The sequence below is a fragment of the Sciurus vulgaris genome (genome assembly GCF_902686455.1).
Source record: "Sciurus vulgaris genome assembly, chromosome: 5".
NCBI classification, from domain to species: domain Eukaryota; kingdom Metazoa; phylum Chordata; class Mammalia; order Rodentia; family Sciuridae; genus Sciurus; species Sciurus vulgaris.
This window is the reverse complement of record NC_136465.1, coordinates 150503364-150524463: the sequence shown is the minus strand read 5'-3', so window position 1 is coordinate 150524463 and position 21100 is coordinate 150503364. Positions and strand designations below refer to the sequence as shown.

The 21100-nt window shown below is 38.5% G+C and overlaps 1 protein-coding gene across 3 annotated transcripts in view; it reads left to right on the top strand.

Annotated features, from left to right (window-relative positions):
- The first annotated feature begins 4665 nt into the window (after window positions 1-4665).
- Window positions 4666-21100, top strand: part of ATP2B1 (ATPase plasma membrane Ca2+ transporting 1) — a 106649-nt gene continuing 90214 nt past the window's right edge. Inside the window, exon 1 of one of the 3 annotated variants that reach the window (XM_079139193.1) lies at window positions 4666-5109. The gene's annotated coding sequence lies outside the window, so the exon portion shown is untranslated. The remainder of the gene's footprint in view (window positions 5110-21100) is intronic. The other 2 variants (XM_079139191.1, XM_079139192.1) reach the window with 2 other exon arrangements.

Sequence of the window (21100 nt, the reverse complement as noted above, 5' to 3'; positions counted from 1 at the left end):
CTTTGTATAAATGAATGGATGAACCTTGATGCTAATGTCGCCTAAATAGAATCTTATTTTCCTATCTTCATAACCTCAGAGGACATTTTTCAGGATCAACAAATGCATAATGAATAAGTGAATAAGAAACATTATTTTTGTTCTCAAGGGCTGAAGTCATAAAAATGGGTCAACTTTAAAAGTCAGGACAGAAAAATGTTCAAGTGTAAGACTTACTATGGGAGATAGCCAGGGGATGAAAATAAGAACTTGTGAAGAACACATTAAAGAATGTTATGATAGAGGAGGGAGACACAGTGGTGCAAGTGGTGCATCAGAATCACCTGAAGGACTGCCTAAAACTCAAGACTCAATCAGAAGCTCTAGCACTGTGGCTCAGGAATCTGCACTGCTAAGTTCTCAAAGGTGATTCTTCTGTATGCCCTCAAAGAAGTTTGCTTTTAGTCAGCTTTTTGTTGCTGTGACCCAAAGACCCAATAAGAAAACCTTAGAAGAGGAAAAGTTTACTAGCCACATCCTATCTACCAACCAACTCAAGTAAATCTACTATTAGGTTATGGCTTTCATAATCTAGTCATTACACCTCTGAACATTCTTGCACTGTCTCACATATGAACTTTTGGAAGACACGACACATCCAAACCCATAATAGTCTCAAACAAAAGGTGGGGAACAACGAATAATCACATGAAAACATAAGAATTAAAATATGAAAAAATTTAGGATTTGTCATGAATATGAAAAAAATCCTGATTTTTAAAAAATTGGTAACATAGGCCAGAAATAGTGGAGTAGAAAGCTGAAAGTTGGATCCTCGAGGCAGTTGAATCAACCACACCATAACTCAGTCTGAACATCTGATAAGATACTATTTAACTGCCACTACTCTAGTTTTTGTTTACTTGCAGCCAAATGCATGTCTGATTCAATAAATTTAGGATTTTATTTTCCTGAAGAGACTTAGATTCCGTCAAATTGAGGATCAGTGATTACACAATGTATGCTTTAAAAAGACCTTAAATAGTGTGTGTCTCACAGAAAACAATTCTTTACTGATAATCTATTTAACCAAGCAACTAGAAAGGTATAACCTTTTTCGCAGCACATTAACTTGATAATAAAGAGTAAAGAATGAATGCTTCCGAATAACAATTATATCATTTATTGAGCATTTACTACACATCAAATATTGCATTAAGAACTTTAAGCATCGTTCCCAAACCTCATAACAACCCTGATATATCAAAATTCATCATTATTAATGCAAAAATTAATGAGTTATACTTTTGGAGGTGAGAGACATCAAAGGTAAGTGTATGCTTCTTGGATAATGACAGAATAAGAAAACAAATGCAGCAAACCCTCTAAGTCCCAGGTACCTTTCTTGGCATTTCTATTGTGCATCTTCTTTGCATTGACCTAAATTCTAATATCTTTTGTGGTACAAGTCAGATTCAAATTCTCCTTAAGCTATCTACCTCAACAACATTTAAGTGTGAACTTTCTATTTTTTGATCCTCTGGAATTTAGATTTAGGACCATACAATATGACCTAGATTATACAACATTTGGGGTAGCAAAAAGGCCTTATATCTGATAGGGTTGAAGATATTTAGTTGCTAAATAATTCTGGGGAAATGACATCTAACCATTTTGCATTTTTCTTGTATAAAAATTTTCTACTATATGACTTGAAAATTCTTATTTTAGGCTTACTTGTAATTATGCTCCATTTAATTCAGCAAATGTAATTAATTTGTTTCTAATAGATAACGATTCTCTGTGATTTTCAGCTAAGTAATGTTTCTCTTGACATCTCTCTCTCTAGTGATCCAGGTTAATGGAAATTTGAGAATATATAAAACTATTTTTTTGTGTGAAGCTTTTAATAGACCTCTCCTCTCCCTCCCCACACCTGTCAGTCCTCTTTAGTGTTCTGCAATGATTAGGATTGACACATCCATATATGTATAATGTGTATTTGGGGAAATGATGTGGCATTAAAAATATTCGGAGTTGATGTGTCTTTATTTTTGTCTTGTTGTTAGATGCATGTGATAGAATTCTTGAGGGAATAAAGATTCTAAAGCTTTCCTTTATGCTTAATTACCCTGAGGATTTTAGAAAACTGTCTGCATGAGTTATACATCTTGAATGGATTGATTTTGCAGCAAAGATATAGATAACTAGATTTATTTCATTGAAAAGAACATACTTTAAAAACCTGCCAAATATTATTTTGAATATGCAGCCTCTCCTCAATGGTAACATTCCAAATAGTACTTTGTCATAGCGTTTATGTAACTTTACAAATTTTGTATTGACTTAAAAAGCATAGAAGAACTTTTTAAGATGTTCAGCAGTAATGACATTTTTCCTTATTATGCACTGATAAATTTCTACTTCAACTAATCCAAGGAATAAATTAGTTCTAAGATCAGGAAGATATGGTTATGTCATACAATGACATCATTGATTGCAGGTAGTTTTTTTTTTTGTTTTTTTTTTTTAAGAAACACTAATTAAACAATCCAATATTTTCTTGATTTTTACATTGAGAAATATGCCATTACAGAGGTTTCAGTACTAAGCCTATGGAAGAAAAAAATTAAATTTCTTAAGGTAATGTGCAGTTATTTCTATATTGCTTTCAGTTCTAATATTCTATTTGAAGAATAAAAATCTAAACACTAACAAATACATTATAATTATCTTAAGTATAAAAGTTTATCATGACTCACATATTTTAAAATGCATACAAATATGTTCAAGAATATATATTGTATATATACACACACACAATTATTTTATGGGTATATTCATATATCCATATGTATGTTTGCATATATATTTACAAACACACATATTCTTTTATGGGTGTATCTGTATACCCAGGAATAAAACTTCATTGAAATCACACTGTATAATGAAGATGCTCAGTAATTTGTGAACCACAACACTTTTAGAGCATATATTTTATAATTCAGAACTGTCACAACCCACAAAGTGAACAGATACTAGTTTGATCTACTATCCATTTGCCAGTATATTATAGTAATGATTCATATATTACTTTAATGTCAAATTCTTGATTAAAGTAGAATGCATAATTCAATTTTCTATTGTGACTTCCTTGGAGGAAAACTTGGAAAAAAGCCAAGAATTCTTGAATGTGTCTGAGCCATTTGGAAGATATTTCAGGGAGAGGGAATACTGGAATCACCTAAGTGAAATTTAGTTAATTTGTTCTTCTATTAAACAGATTTGAAATAGTATCAGGAAAGGCTATTTATTGTAAAGTACTAACCCATTCTCTAACAGTGATTAAAGAAATAAAAAATGCTTTCATTCTGCCTAATGCTAATTTTTAATTTTGCATGTTAAGGGCACAGCTCTTAGAGGGCTGATAACATCTAATCTAGTGAGATATGTAAAATAAAAAAAATTTCAATAGGATCAATTTGGAAGTTTTATTTTAGCTTTTAAACTTCATTTAAGTAGTTTGTTTCTAAGTCTTTAAAATATTTTTAATAAATGCTATCAGTGAGTGAACACACATAATAAAGTTATTCTTGTTGCCGGTATGCTTTTGAGAACACTACATAAATAATCTTTCACTCTGAGGTTGGGAAAGGAGCAGACTGCATAACTTTTTGTTCTGGTTAAGAGACACCGAAAAGAACGTTGACAAGGTCTCTGAGCAAGTGGGGATCTTTAGTTCAAAAAGAGGCGACTAGACAAAGAGGGAGCACGGTATCCTAGGTAAGATACAAATCTTTAAAGATGCGTGTATAGGAGGGAAAACCCGTTTGATTTTTAAAGCAGATATCAAGATGGGTGCTTTTCTTTTTTAACTTGCAAAATCTCTTGAAGGTCGGAGCAGACTGTTAGCTTTTAACATAAATATATCACGTTACCCAGTATTTTCTTCATTCCGTCCCCCACCCCAGGAATGAAGGGCGCAGGGTTGAGACGCTACAAGTGAATTAAACGAACCATCGGCTTGGTAGAAAGCATAGGTAGAAAAAGCAAACCCAAAACAAAAACACGAGGATTTAAGCGCAGATCTTTCGATGCCTGCGTGCATCGACTCAACGCCAGAGTAAACCCCTTAGGCGCGGCAGCGAGGATCCCTGGCATCTGCGGACCCGGAAAGCAGGAATAGAGATACGGTGCCTCGCGTCCGCAAGGGGAGTGGGCTCTCTTCCCAAGGAACGAGCGAACTAGGAGGCACTTTGTCGTCCGGCGCGTGCGTCACGGCCCGGTACAGGCAACGAGTCCAGTATACAGTGGGCGCAGAGACGCGGCGAGGAGCCGCTGACTCCGGGTTCGACTCAACCTGTCCTCTCCAGAGCGCTCGCCCTCTCCCGTCCGCCGGCCCAGCTTCTGGGCTCTGGAGGGGCGCAGGCCCGGGGGTGCTTGGGCTGGGCCCCAGGTGAAGGGCGTCCGCACGCCTCCTGCGGCAGTCATCGCTCTCCTGCCTCCACACGTCGCAGGAGCATTCCGGCCCCGCGCCGAAGCAGCAGCTGTGACTGACGGAGTCACTGCCCCGCGCTCCCGAGCCGCCCCCTCCTCCCCCGCCACCCCCTTCCCTGCCCCCCCCGCATTGACACGTCATGGAAACACGGACGTCAGAACCTTCCAGCCAATCGCAGGCATCGACAGGAGGGAAGGGGCGAGCTGGAGGGGCGGGGGCTGCAACGAGCCGAGGCGCTCGGGGAAAGAGGAGAGGGAGGGGCGCGCGGAGGCGCGAGTACCCCCGCCCCTCACTCTGGTCACCCTTTCCCCACCGCGCGGCAAGTTCTAAACGCCGGGCGCGCGCTCGCCGGTCGGGGGCGCGCCCGCCGGGTCCTCCCCTTAAACGCCCTCTCGGTGCCGCTCGGCTCCCAGTCCCCGTCCGAGCCGCGCTTCCTCCGCGCGCGCGCGCCCGCCTGCCCGCCCTCAGGCTCCCCGCGGGCCGCGTCACGTGATCGCGCCCAGCCAAGGCGGCAGCGGCGGCGGCGGCGCGAGCTTCGGCAGCGGTGGCAGTGGCAGCGGGAGCAGCTGCGCCGCCAGCGTGGAGCGGGAGGAGTGTGGGTGTGGAGAGAAGGGAGCGCCAGACCGGAACGGGTGAGCGTCCTCCTCCCCCTGCCGACCCCCGGCAATCTTGCGGGCCACCCGGTGCAAGCGGGCCCCTGCCCCGAGCTGCGCACAGCCTCCTCGTGCTTGGCCATCCTCTCTCCGGTGCCCCCGGGCCCCGCCCCGAACGGGCCGGGCTGCGGTGCTCACCGAGGGGGCTGCACCCCGCCCGCCGCTGCCGTTGCGGACGGCGGCGTGAGGCCGGCAAAGCAGCCCGTGCCGAGCCCGGCGCGCCCAGTGTGCGGCTCTGCGGAGCCGAGGAGGCGGGTCCTGCGGGGACGCGGGCGGCCACTCGGCGGCTGCCGGGCTCTGGGCGGGGGCCGGCCGGGCACCGCCTCCTCCTCCTCGGCCGCCGCCGCCGCCTCCTCGCAGTGCAGCGTGAGTAGGGAGCCCCGGCTGGTGGAAGCCGAGCCTTTCGGCTCCACGGCCGCCTCATCCCAGAGGTGCAGCCGCACCTCCGCGTGGCGCCCCAAGCCCCACGAGCCGTCTGCGGACGCGCGGAGGACGGAGCCCCTGTTCTCGGTGCTTCCCGCTGTCCCTCCTCGCCCCCCTTCGACCCTTCTGCAGCCTTCCTTTCCTTTCCCCCTCGGAAAATGGTTCCCGCTGCCGCGCGAGGTGAGTGGCGGACGCCGCCCGCCCGCGGCGGGGGTGGTCACCTGCGGAGGAGGCTGGGCGGAACTGGGAGGTCGTGGCGTCGCGGCAAGGGTCCTGACAACTGGGTGCCGGGTGGACTGCGGGGTGTTCGGGAGAAGTTGGCGGGGGCGGGTGAGGGGCCTCACAGGTTGTCTCCTGCTGGGGAATCGTAAAGGTGAGCGTGTTCTCACCGCGCGCCTCAGCGCCTGGTCCAGCCTGAAGTCGCCTCCCCGGACCCGAGGGACCGGGCACGGTGTGCCTTCTTGTCTACGCCCGCGGCTCTTTGACTTCACCCAGCCTCCTCGGCCGCGCCACAGCCCATCCCAACTCGGGTCGCCCCCGCCCCGGCGCGTGGTGACCTTGAGGGCAGCGGTGCCGGGCGCTCCCTTTCCCTGCGCCCCGAGAGGGTCACCCCTTTAATCCCCTGCTCCGATCCCCCAGACGCAGTGCGGGCGGGAAGCGAGGGCCCTTCAGCGGCCCCCGGCGGGGCTGGTTGATGGATGTATGTCAGACAGGACGGTGACTCCCGAGGAGTTGGAGAGCCTCCTCGCCTTTCTCCCCAAGTCTTCCGTCTGGCCCCCCAGGATGTTTACGGTTGCTGCCGATTCGTGTTTGTGGACTTAGTTTAAAAGAAAAAAAAAAAAAAAAAATCTTCCCCTCTTCTCTTTGGAAAGGATCAGTGAGGAAGAGGACGACATTTCATTTGCGGGGGTGGTGGTGGGGTGTGCTCCCTTTATTCCATCCTGCAGGAGAATCACATAGCTAAGCTAGTCAGCGACCCCTGGGTCTGCGCCTCGGTCAGTGGCCAGGTTGGTCTCTGTGCGCATTTCATTCACCAGTTTTCTGCGGGGCTCGCAGCATTGGGAGTGCACTCACCCGGTGCGGTATAGCGTTGCTTGGCGCCCAGGAGGAGAGGGCAGGATTTGGTCAGAGTGGGCTGAGGGAATCTGCAAAAACCTAGAGGGCTCGACCCTCCTCGGTACGCTGATTTTTACCTGTCCCCTAGGTTAGAGCTCTGCAGACAGCCACCTTTGGCTGCTATGCACGCTACTTTTCTGGATGTATTAATAATCTAATGGTTCCTGTTGGTGTCGTTTGCTGTTCTGATAAATTAGTTACATGGATTTCTTCATATGTGTGTAGCTATGTGCATGTATCTGGGCCGTCTGCCTTTCAACATGGAAGCCTTTGTTGTGCTTAACCTCCCCCACCTGAGGACAGTCTTACTTTAAAATAAGGCTCTGTTCAGCGTGGGTGTATTTTATAATAAGAAGTACTTGTAAGGGCCTGGTTTGTATGAAGCTCTCTTCGGGCATCCCTTTGGATGGTGGCCCACGTGAGTGAATGGAGGGCCTTCTCTTTCCCTGCCACCAGCCTTCCCAGGGGAGACTCCCTGTCCTTGTGTGTGGCAGAGGCGGATTGGGGGAATTAAGAGGGATTGGAGGAGAATCTGCTTTTTGTACTTGTGCGCTTCATTTGGGTTCCCCTCCCCCTCTCCCCCCCCTCTGGTGAGTTCAGATTTGAAGTAAATAGAGGCATTTTTTTCTTATCGGGAACCTTTGAAGGCTAATATGAAATGGGCTTTTTTAAGCCATGATTTCAGGGGGACGTTTTAGTTTCTACCTTGCTTTGGTAAGACAGTTAAATTGCTGTAATTAAGGGTAGATCTCTGTCCTGATTTTGGCTTGGGTGTAACTGCAAAGATCTTTGAAAAGTAACTGTTATTTCCTACCATATAGTCTGCAAAGTGAGTCACATTCGGGTGAGTTGAGGACAGAGCGCCACCTTTAATTTAAAATTTCGTGATTTTCTTTGATTCAGATGATAAAAATTCAGAGTTCGCCTTCTTGATTTTTATCACGGTTGTCATCTCTGTCATCTCATTTAAACCCTATAAGGGGGAATTGTCTTTTCTGTAATTTCTTGGTCTTTTGGAAGGAATTTCTGCAGTTGTATAGAAATCATGATTTTTTAATTGAAGCTTGTGATCTAATGTTAAATTCTAAGATGAGGCGACAAACTAATTTTGATTCATGATTATGGTGAAGTAATAGGAATATTGGTAGTCTGGATCTGCTTAGGAATAGAAGTAATAGATGCTTTGTAAATACATGTTTAAAGCTAACTGTTCCACTACCAGCACAGAGTGGTTTTACAGTATTTTGAGCTGCTGAATATTGACAGTTTCTAAAACAAATTCTCAAAATCAGTGGAATTATTAGCCTTGCTTGCATAAGGTATAGTAATTTCTTGTTATCTTCCATCTACTTACCTTTTATGGGTTTACTGAGTTTTACAATTACTTGTTTTAAAGTAATACAAATGAGCACTTCCAGGAGGAGTACTTGTGTTCCATTTAATAAAGAAAAAGTGGTTTCTATATATGGCTCCTCTCAAGTTCAGAGCATGTAAAAATAAATGGAATTTTTCATGTTTAGAAAGCAAATGTAATGACAGCTGATTTGGTGTGATTTCCCTACCCACTTGCTCCTTCCCTTTCTTCCTTCTTCCCAGATCAAAAATGTACAGGTGCAGTGTCACTTTAGGCATAGTATGCTTTTTGGGTATTGTACTACAGAAGCAACATGAGAAAAAAAGGTTTAGTCTCAAATACTGGATGAATTAACATGTATATTATCTAATACAGTCTTAATTACAGATCACAAGATATTATTACCATTCTGTCTGCCTTTAAATTTTAATTCAGCACTTGTGATTTCTTCATAGACTACTGTAAAGCATCAGCTATTGATGGTAGGTAGATCTTCATTAAACAAAAATTAAGCCAAAAAGCCTGTTTGAGATGAAAGATGGTTTATGCCCTTAGTATTACATATTCTCTTTCAAGTGGAGAAATATGACCCCAGGTAAAAGGACATTATTTAAGGGACTGGGTTGATGCATGCAGAGGAATTGTACCTTGTTACATGTACTTTGATAGAATCCTTTATTTTGGGGGTTAGGTTTACTAATTTCCCTTGTCTGACAAACTTGTTAACTTCATTTTGGATGAAACACTCTGTTGCGTTAAATGAGTTTTAGAAGGAATGGCCACCCAAAACTTTTGTGATGTTGAAAAACAACAAAAAAAGAGGATTCGCTGTTTTCTTCTTACATTTTATACGTATACACAGTTAAAACTGATGTTTTCACTTTTGAGTTCTGAAATTTTATAATTAATGAAAAAGGCAATAAAAGGAGTAAAGATCGGCATACAAACTTTAAGATTTAAATTTTTGCATCTTGGGTAAAAATATTGGATTCATTGGGCAAAAATTATTTTCTACTAGATGTGTAGAAAGGAACTAATAGTAATTTATTTGAGAATTTTTTAAGATTCTGAGATGTTACAAGGAAAATCATATACAATAGTAAAGGAATAATTTCAAAAAGAAAAAGCTTTTAGAAAGCTAAGACACATACACTTACTAAAATTTTTTTATTTTAGAAAGTGTCAAATGTGAGAAAGTAGAAAGGCAAATTAACCATTTTGACACCCTTGTGGCTTGTCTAATTCCACTTATATCTTCATTTAAGAAATGGATTTGTTACAAAAGGGCACATAGGACAGATAATGGACTCGAATTTTAATGTTTTATTATTTGTCATTTACAGAATATAATGAGTAGTGTTCAATATTTAATTGAATCTGAAAGATTAGTTTTTATGTTCTGTGTTGTTTGTATGATATATGCATTTTAATTTTGCTGATAGTCTATTTTAAATCAGGTACCTAAAGACAGCATCTCTCAAATTTACTGTCTGAATTCTTTATAATAATGATTTATGGAGTGCTTTACAGGTTTTGAGAATGTGTTTACATACAGTCTCATTTGTTTCTCACAATAAATAATCCTGTGAGATAAAGTAGATAGTTTTACACCCCCACCCAAGGTAAAATGATTTATGTAGGCCCTGAAGATCATATACCTGCAGCTAGATTAGCAAGAAGTAAACTGTAGGTGGCTTTTAGTTTTACTCATTGCTCTTCCCATTATACATGTTTATATAAGTTTATGAAAGTTATCTAATTTTATGAAAAATCAGTTTCTCATCATTATAAACTTAATAGTGGAGTATGAATAGATTGGGTTTGTTTCGTAATTTAATCTTCACTTATATTTGGTGTGATGTAAACAGTTCATACCCTGATTTACTAACAGCTGAGTAAATTAATTTGAATATTTGAAATATTGTATTTTTAATAGTTTTATTTTTTAAGTTGGTCTTTGAAATGAGTAGAGGTATCTTAAATCTTAAGTTAAAAATAAAATATGCTATACTAATAGTTTCTTATTTCAATTCCTCCTGTAATTTTTTTATGTACTTGTTTTGCTGCCACATATATTACCTGAATTTTTTTGAAATATTAATTCGTTATGTAATGAAATTTAAAAGTTTTAAGGTCCCAAAAGAGATTTTAGTTCTTGTAACTCAAAACCTTGTTATAAATGTGACAAGGAAGGTAATGTTTCTCTAGTCTTAGTGTGCACAGGAAGACATTGCCCCTGCTACTCTGATTCAGCAGGTCTGGGGTGGGGCCCAGCAGTCTGCATTTTGAGAAACACTGACACTGAATTTATAAGTAAGTTAGAATTACATAGTGGAGATGCCATTATAAATCAGGAGGATATTATGGGTTTATTATAGCTTTCAAGTAGTTGTGCCTATTTTAGCAAAGTTTGATTTATTGATTTGAATGGTTTTTGTGGCAATTGTAAAAGTGATAAATTGAAAATATTTCTGTTATCTGTGTGTGCATTTTTCTTTCATAAGATCTGTGTAGTTATTTATTAAGCACTGTAAACTCTTAGAGAATGTTCTTTTATTTTTGTGTCTTAATGTCTGTTGTCTCCAAAAGACCAATGTGTGTTGTATCATCACAAACTATATTTAGGCTTTAGTCTGTTTTATTTTTTTGTTAGAGGAAAAGTCCTTCAAACTAAATGGACATAAGTTAGTGGATATTCATCCTTTTAAATTTCAGATAACAAGCAGTTACTCCTTCAAAAACAGCAGGTTGATGCTGAATGATCTTTCAGGAGCATTAATGATATCAGACTAATTGAAAATTTACTGTTCTGTGCTTCAAAACAATTTAGTACTGTTTCACTTAAATGTTAATAGTTTTTGTAGTTCATTAATCTCTTGTAAGGTTCATTTGATCTGACTTTTGGAACTAATACTGTATAGCACATGGATTAACTGCCATTAGTAATTTTCCTATATAAGACCATTTTTAAGATGCAGTTGTTTTTACTTCATATATAACAATATGGTAAATAACCTGTACCTGTATTTAAAGAATACTTTGAAATGAAATTAACTTCAAAACAGATTCATCTCAAGATTGTACTTAACCTGTTTTTGTTTATCTAAAATCCTAGGCTTATCGGCTACACCTTAGGGAACTGTTAGGAATTATGGTTATAATTTACTAATGATCATGAAAAATCTAAATAAAGGTTTTTGACAGAGACACTATAGGCAAACTTTTCCTTATATTCTTCTCTTATAGCAATTTTCTATTGAATTTTTCCTAGGACAGTGTCAGCTATGCTAAGTACTATGTGGTGTTTTTAGTTACCTGTTTGGTAAGTGTATTATGTGGTATTTCTAAGTACAGTAACCGTCAGTAACATGGGTTCTTAAAATCTGGGATACCTGCTTTTTTAATAACTGTCACCTGGGCCTCTAGGGAAAGAATAAAGATAGTTTTTGAATGGACCAATGCTTGCTTACACTGTGAAATCTGAGATTACACTAACTATAAACTGGTAAGACTACTGTACAGACTGTAAATTTAGGAGTAAAGTTTTTTTTTTTTTCCCTGAAAAGTAGATTTTTAAAAGGATTTGACTGCTTAACCTTAAAGATGGCTTTTAAAATAATGTTATTGTTAGCAATATGATCTATTCATTTTATTAATCCAGTGAGTTCTCTTTCAGGAGGATTTTTTAAAAATAATCTTGTTCTTTCAAAAGTTTGCAGATCTGCTATTTTAATTTACCTTTCATGTTTTTGCCAGGATGTTTTGTTGTTATTTTTCAAATAGCCTACCTGCTGTCATTTCTTCAGTAAAACTTTAGTGGTTTTTCATTTTTCCTCTTATCAAAACAACTTGACTCTGAAGGCCTTGTATAAAGAAGTATTGTATTTTCTATAGTGTCTTTGAACACTAGCTCTAAGAAATACTAATAAGTGTTTTGTAGGGGGAAAGTGGCAAAACTAAAGTCTAGGTTTTGCTGATTTATGCAGTTTTCCCATTTGGGACTTCTCCAGTGCTTTCATATGCTAATAGGGACTGAATCTGTCCAAATGTAGAGTGTTTTCTCCCATTTCACAGACTACCTTTGAATGGCACATTTCACCTGTCAATTTGGATATAGTGCCTAACCAGGATCACTGTTTTGCACACCTCCAGGGGGTGCTATTCACATAGAATCAAGATTAGTTGTGTCTTCTGGAGTGTGAGCCAGAATTGCCCACCATGTAACCATTATATAGTCTGGCAGTCTCCTTGTCACTTTTCCTGTGACTTTATATGTTTTTTTCTCTCACGTAATAGTACCCTCAGTCTTCCCGTCTGTCTGAATGTGACCATCCTTCAAAACTTAAAATTAGTCCACCTTTTCCACTTGTCCCTCATTAATTTTATTGGGGTTCCTTGGATTTAGATTGTTTGCTTTCCACCTATTATTTCTCCTTCTGTTGTTTCATTTACAGATGATATTGCTAAGGTAAAACATAGGTTCTTGAGGATGTATAGAATTTTATCCAACATATGCTCAATTAGTATTTTCTGCATGTTGATTTAGGAGTTGGACACTACTTTTGTTAAGGGAAAGCGCAGAAGGTTGAGGAAATTTCTCTGGGAGACTTTGTAAATCCCTTTTAACTTCCAACATTTTAACATTGCTTAAATGGGTTCATAGGCCAGTCTTACTTTTGAAGGGTTACTGCATTTCATAGAGTGTTACTATGACAGTATTTAGCTTCTGTATAGGAAATATTTTTCCACTTTTGAATTTCACTGTGGTAATTCGTTAGACCCTGTTAGAATTTATTCTGATTTTAGTAAGTCATTATAATAGCAGTTAAGATTTATGTTTTAAAATGACTAATTTTGCTTTTCTCTGATTTGTGCCATCCTTTCCCTTTGTCAGGATTGATGTTATTGAGATGTTCTTTTTGGATTTGTGATCCAGTAATACATTGCATGATGTAAAATGTCATAATTTGAAGCATGTATTATGATTTGAAATTTAAAATACGACATTCTTGTAGTTACTGTTTGTTGGTAAGAGTATTTTTGGAGCTGTTTTGAAATGTTTCTCACAGGTACTTAATTTTTCTGAGAGGATTCTTCTCTGTGAACTGAGAGTCTACTGTTAGCACATGTTAGCACAAAATCACTGTGGGCATCAGAAAGAAGTATAGGTGTATGATCTGCTAAAATTTGAAGCCTGGTAATATGGATATTCTTCCATCTTTCTTTCATGGTATAAGAAAGAAAGCCTCTACTTTATCACTTACACTGAGCACTTATGTAATAAACAGAGTAGTAATTTTAAACACTAAGTAATTATATAAATTTAGGACATAAATCATCACATTAAAAATGCTTGAAAAAATAAAAATTACATCCTAGAAATTATTCATTTTCCCAATGATTTAGCACAGATGAAACTGTACAGGTGCACTGTTATTGAGTTGTTCTTCCAATCTTTTTAAATCGTATAGAGCTAATTGTTGATAAGGTATTATAGAAGACATTTCAGGACTTAATCCTGCTTTAGCATTGCCATAACAGTCATAATAAAATAGTTGGTCAGAAAGAAGCACAGAATTGGTTTTGTTAATGAAAAAAGAAAAGAGGGCTGAAAGCAGCAATCAAGGAATCAGCAAAAGTGAAATTTAGAGCAGTAGGTCTTGATCTTTTACTGGAATACATGTGGGTGATACTGGCATTCACTTAATTCATGTTCCTTGCTGATACCTGAAGTCATGTGAGTTTTTTTGTTCCTTTTTGTAATTCTGTTCTTTATTTGTGCACAGAATCAACAGAGTGATGCTGTAACTACTGTTTTTTTGTTATTTAAAAAGTGACTCTTGAACATCAGGTACTTTACTTTGGACACTCCTGAAAACTAATACCATGATGGAGAACTGCTGAGTGAAAGGGCCCCAGTGCAGATAGAAAGCTGAAAACAGGAAAGGTCAGTCAGTAGAATGGGAAAGAAATGATGACAAAGCTGAAGAAAAGGAGCCCCTACAGCATCAAACTGTGTCGTGTATCAGAAAAATAAAGATGACTCAGTCCCTGTTTGCGTAGACAGTGGTTTGAGGTGAAAAATTTACCTGCCTTGGAGATTAAATCCACTGTTTTTATATTGTAGAATACTGTGATCTGTCGAATTTTTCTGTCACAATTTGTTTCTCTTGCCGAAATCTTCCTTTTGCTAGGAATGTGTACCTTCCTCAGAGCCTTTGTACCTTTATGATATTCCTATTATGTGACTGGATCTAAAACTTTCAGTTTTGGTTTTTACCTCTGTGGTATCTTTTGGTCTTTCCCGATTTAAGTTTTGTCTCTGCCACTGAAAACCCTAGTGACCTTGAGTAAATAGATCACTTTGGTTTCTTACCACCTGAAAAAGTACAAAATACAGAGTTTTTTGTTTTTTTAATTTTAAATTTGGCTTTCAAAAATCTTTCTGTAGTCACAGCATAGTGCCTCCCCCATTTTTTCAACCATTTAGTTTTTGTTAGGTTTGTCTTCTAATTTTGTCTTAACCACCTTATTTCCATTTGAGTGTTCATCTGTAATATGCTGTTTCACTCATGAAGATGAATATATTTATTGAAAATAAACTTTTCAGTAGAACAAGTAGTTTATAACTGGAATTAACTTGGTTCCCTGTCAAACATGCTAAAATGAGAGATAGGGAATCCTTTAAAAAATCATAAATCCACAAGGAAGAAGAGAAACCCACCCCAAAATTTTGGAAGAAGCTGGTTTATTAGACTGAGAAGGTGAATTATAAACCAGTAATGGAAAAGACCAGTAGCTATTCAAGTTTACATTACAGAATTCCCAGAGGACTCTGAGTTGGGAAAATGTGGTGCCTCATGAAGAGGTGACAGTGGGGCTACATCTAGAGAACTGACTGAAAATTTAAGAATCTGTTAGCCAGATCCCTTTCCTCCTGTGTGGGCCTGTGACCCCTCTGCTCCTGTCTTTGCAGAAGGCCTGAGAAGGTTGAACAGGATTGGAAACCAAGGTATCACACTAAAACCTTGAGTGAGAGTTTACAGATCCCTACCCTTCTCCCCTTACTCAGCTGTTAGGATGCTGGACAGAATAGAATTTTCTTTTCAGAATATTTCCCAACTTAAGGGAAAAGACAGATTTTGATGTGTGTTTCCAAAGAAAGTGTCCTAGTCAGTTTATGCTATGGTGAAAGCCATAGTTAGACACAAGTTTAGGTCCAGAACTTCTGTTTAATTTATTTGCGTCCTATTCTTTTCTCTTGTAATTAAAAAACTCAAAGCTTTATTAAGATATAATTAACATACAATAAATATTTTATTTAAATTAAAAACTGGAGATTTGATATATATATATATATATATATGTATATTCTGGTGAAATCAAGATTATTGTCAAGTTAGTGAGCATAATCATTCCTCTTGAAAATTTCTTTGTGCCTCTTTATTTTCTCCCCCTACAACTCCCCCCCCCCCAAGTAACCATTGTTCTGCTGTCCATCATAGACGAATTTGAATTTTCTGTACATGGAATCACACAGTCTGTGCTCTTTTATAGTTTAGCTTTTACTTGGCCTGATTGCTTTGAGATTCATTCATATTGCATCTATTAGTATTTCACTCCTTCTTACTGCTGATAAAGATGTGGTGGTATACATGTATCACAATTTGTTAATCCATTTACCTGATGATGGATGTTTTGGTTCTAATATAGTCTTTCCTTATTGAGTTGTAATTTCTTTATATATTCTAGGTAGAAGAACTTTAGGAGGCATTTGTTGTTTGTTCCAGGAGTAAGAGGAGGAACTGTAGTGAAAGATGTATATGAGTTCTCAAACTGGAAAATCAAGCGGGAGCACTATAAGCATTATTTGTAGAGATGGAGTTAGGTACTTTGTTAGCTTTACATTGCTGTGACAGAATACCTGAAGTCAGTCAACTTTAAGGAGAGGTTTAGTTCACCCTTTCTGAGGTTTCAGTTCATGGTTGTTTGGGCCTGTTGCTTTGGGCCTACTGTGAGGCAGAACGTTGTGATGGAAATGTGCTTCAGGAGCTATTTGCAGCTGGGAAGCAAAAGGAAAGTAGCCATGGTCCTAATTTTCCTAAGCATGCTCCTAATGACCTAACTTCCTCCCCCTGGGCTTCACCTCCTAAAGGTTCCACCGCCTCCCATAGCACCACAGACTGGTAACTAAGCCTTTAGCACAAGGCTCTTTGGGGAGGTTTAAGATTCAGAACATAGCCAGGTGTAGTGGTGCAAGCCTGTAATCCCAGCGACTGGGGAGGCTGAGGCAGGAGGATCTCAAGTTTGAAAGCCAGCCTCAACAACTTAGCAAGGCCCTAAGCAACTCAGTGAGACCCTGCCTCTAAATGAAACACACAAAGGGCTGGGGATGTGTCTCAGTGGTTAAGCACCCCTGGGTTCAATCCCCAGTACAAAAAAAAAATCCAGAACATAACAGGTGCTAAAATGAAAAGCCAAAGTATTCGAAAGTACTGTTCCTGGTTGGCTATGAGTGGAAAATGAGTTAGTGGGCACTAAGGACTGCCAGCATTTAAAAAAAGAAGTTTTGTAGATCCTTTTCTCTAAACAAATTTTATGGGTTTATAAGTAAAACTAAAAAAGACACAACAGCAATGAAAGACATGAAACTTAAAATTGAACACATGTATGGAATAAGTTTATATGTGTTGATAGCCCAAATGTTACCTGTTATCTCCTCCTGCAGTCTTGTACAGCTTTGATGTACAACTCTATTATTTTGTGTAAAATAAAACAAAAACTTAATTGAGTTAATATGAACTTTTTTTTTTTTTTTAGCCTATACTGTTCAGATAATTCAAGGTCTTTTTTTATTTCCTTGATTTCTCCTTTAAGTCCTTCCCTACCTTGCAAGTTCAAATTCCTCCTTCCTTTGTTATGAATTGGTTGCCATGTTAATTTCTTAAATATATTTTAAAGCTGGTCTATTTTTCTATTAGATGCCTTGAAAATAGGCCCACTCTAAAACACTCTAGTTGCTTTGACTAGATAAAGAGAACTTGAAATTACTGAATAAAATGAACACCTGTGTAGGTGCTTCCTATTTGTCAGCTATTTTTTCTAAGTATTTACAAATATTAACCCATTTATAAGAATGGATTCTGTGGAATTTGTGGGCAAGATTCTCTACAGAAAAAAAAGATGAAAAGGTTTATAAATGATTTTAAAAGACTATTCTAAAATAGTGATTTAACTTTTTACCAACTAAAAGTATAACATTGATTAAATGCTTTTTGAAAAATACCAAGCTATGTAAAAGTAAAACAATTCTCTCAATCAAGAAATAACTAGCCTTACCATTTTAGCTAAATGTTTTTGAAGAATGTGTTCTGTAAAAAATTGTGCACATTTATATTCTTGATCATATGGGTATAATTGTGTGTTTTAGGAAATCTTTGTATCATTTTGTCATACATTTAAATTTTTAATTATATTTTAATGAGCATAACATTCTATCTCATGGATGTTCCCTTGCTATTGTATGTTTTGGTTTTTAATTTTTCTGTTAATCTTCCAGTATGCATCTTTATTGGTAAATATTTATCTCCATTTTTTATGTTTTCCTTTGTAATTACTGGGTTGAAAGGATTTGGGTGATTTATGACTTATTGTTTAAAATTTTCCTTCACTCTCCTTTCTGGCGAGGTTTTTGATCTTCTTTGTCTTTTCTTACTGTGTATATATAATAGTATGTCCTATCGACTCTTGAGTCTGCTCTACTTTCTTAAATTCCTATAGCACTTTTTAAAATTGTTGTTTATGTTTTTGACACTTCTGTGAGATGTTCAACTTGAAAGCAGGGACTGTTAAGCTTTCTATCACTCATCCTTGGCACAGTGCCCTCTTTATACCTGTGATGTTCCTAATGTCTCTTGAATGAACATCTTGTACCGTCAGCTTGATCCATTGACACTGGACTCCTGTAAAATGCTTGTTTTGTTTCTTCTTAGAAACTGTAATGTGCTTGAGGTGAGAATTTATCACCAGGTATTGTTTCTTTTGACATTGAGTTGAATGATGTGTCAGCTGAATGACACAATTGAAAATGAGGAATATTTTGTTTTAGCTATGATATGTAAATTTCTTTCTGAAACAAGAATTCCATCACCTCTGTTTGTAAAGGGAAGGAATGTACTTAAGTAAATAGACTTCAAAGGATAAGCCCATAGAAATGGAAGTTACTGTTAGTTCAAAATGCCAATGAATAGATAAGCAATTTTTGTAAAATGCTTCATAACAGGATAATGTACTTTTTTTTTTTTTTAATTAAAAGAGAACTCTACAGATTTTAACATCTAGGCTTTTGTGCAATTCTATGTTAGGGCTAATCTAAACAATAAGGGGGAAAAATTAAGTCTTATAAAAGAAGACTTCAGGGTAGTTTCAAGATGTCCTAGTAGGATCTTCCTGTGGCATTATATCTGATTTTTGTCAGCCTTCAGATTTTGAGTGAAAATTGAAGATTTCAAATCAATATGTTCTTTTAAAAATTACTCACATGATCTCTTTGGTAGATAAAAATGACTGCAACCTGCTGAGAAGAGACACTGCTATTCAGAGCTTTAAGTCAACTTCCCTTGGTGTGTCCAATGTTCCCTCTCAGTTTCCTTTTTTATAAGGTGATTCATCAGGTGCTGGATGCTTCCAGGAACCAGTGTAAGTGTGTGTACATGTGCCCTTCCTAGTCTTTGGTCCTTGCCAATAACGAAAGAGAGATATATTATTTCCAGCTATTTTTACACAAATTAAGAGGTATTCTGGAATCTGCTGTCAAACTTTCACACCTGAGAAGTTTCGCTACCATTATTCTTGATGATGATCTCTGTCTTGTCTGTATTACATGTGAAGGTTTTTGCAAATGGCACTGAACTTCGCTTGTAATTCTACACACAGCCAAGATGCCCAGTTAGGCTATCAGTTCTGAGCATGTAAATCTTGGGCTCTGTGGTGAATTTTGTCCTGAAAGGAGGGAAGACTTCTCTTTAAGAAGATTCTTTGCCATGTTCCTTCAGTAGATTTGATATTAGGTAACCTCATAAAGCACATTCCCAGGAAGTCTAATAAAGAAATTTTGAGTGGTGGTGGTGGGGTGGGGGAGGGTTGTCTAGAAATATTGCAGTTTAACATAGAGTGGCAAATATATACAAGTTTGGGGTCATTATTGAAAGTCTTAGTGACCTATAGTGGCCTTCGGGACTTTTAAAGTTAGAAGATAGCTGCAGAAGAATTAGATGTGATGGGGGAGAGAATAGGACAGATTATTTAGTTGATCAAGTGAAATGTTTTTACATTTAATTGGTAGGTACATGTTTATATATACATATTTGAATATTCAGATAGATTTTTCTCCCCTTCTTCAGTGATGTCTGTTAGTTATTTAGAAAAGTTATAGGTGTAAAAGGATGAAATGTACCAAGTTAACTGTACCATCACATTCATCCCATTGAGGTCAGTGAAAAACCAGTCTTCTGTCTTGGGGGATGCCACTGGGTGGATTACTTGACATTCAGAATGCAAAGGAAGGAAAGAAGCAGAAATAGAAGAAGCGTGGGGAGAGGTGAGGGATAATTTCTCCACTAGCCTGAGGCTGTTATTTATCCAGTTTCCTGAACCATGTAAAACAAAATAGAGAACCAGGAAATTGGCAGAAAAGCCTTCTAAGAAGCCAGAAGTGCCTGTATCAAAATTCTTAATGCCTAACTCCACTTTAGGTGTTTATGTTGTATATTTACTCATAGTTCAGATACATTTCTTTAACATTTGACAGCTGGTTTCCCAACACTTTACAAATGAGAGAGCAAATCTGAGAAACCAGTGGTTGTTTAGGCAAGCAGAAGTTCCACAAGAAAGATTTGAAAATTGACTCTTGATAGTATAAAATGTTTTTTTAAAAAAATAAGAATGCATAAAATTTAACCATCAAGGACAGTTTGCCTTAAAACCAGTGGCTCTTTCTGCTCTTCATATTTTGGAATGCCTTCATCTAGACTCATCATCTTTTAGAACTCACCATGAAGCCCTCCTGCTCTCTCCAGAAAATTAGTCCTACTTGGTACCTATTGAATCAATGTGGGTCCAGTTAGATTCAGCCCCCAGTAATGTCCTTTTCCTGTTGTCACAAGGATTGCCTCCTCATGCCACAAGTTCTTGCTGTATTACAGACATGTGCGGCCTGTTAATTGTTCTGTGCCTTTTGCATGTCATACTCTACCTGCCTAAATTTCTCACATTACAAAACTCTGTTCATCGTTGAAAACCTACTTTAAAGGTCATTTCTTCGATAAGCTGTTACCCCTCGCTTCCCCAGGCAGGGTCCTTTCCACATTTGTATTGTCATTGCTTTGTATTAAGTCAGTGTTTACTTGATTCTAAAACATCAGATAGCAAATGAATGATTGGCTTGATAATATTTGTGTGTGGGGGGTGGAAATTAAATATGCATGCAGAAATATGTTTACTAATGGACACAAGCATATTCTTTTTTTTTTTTTCCAGAGGTTTTCAGGAGCCAACTTTGTTTTTTTAATCAATAAATAAAAACATAACAGTTGTACATATCAGTAGGGTACCATCTGCTTTCTTCAATAAAGAAAAATCTGAGTCTGAGCCTTTCTGATTTTTAGTAAGCTAAATCATTTTGGCATGGATTAAGAATAGCATCATGGTAGCATGCTTTTTATAATCTGTGTTTTGTGATCTCAACCACCTTAATACCTTTACAATGGACCTATAACTCTGAAATTTAGCAAAAGTATCTAGATTTTTGTTTGAATTTTCTATTGGCTAATCTCAGGTTTTTTGGTTTTTTTTTAATTGTGATTTTTAAAATTTTTTGGTTTTGTCCTGAGTGTAATAGTGACCAAGAGTGCTAATGCATAAAAGGGACATGCTATCTTTCCTTAGTGTGAAAAATCTGTCATTTTTCTTAGAATTGCCAGATTCTGTTCCCTTTAATTGCTTTGCCTGACTTGAGACAGTCAATCTGCATGTTAACTAGCTTTTGGTTTTAGTATTTTCCTTAATTATAGACTTGTG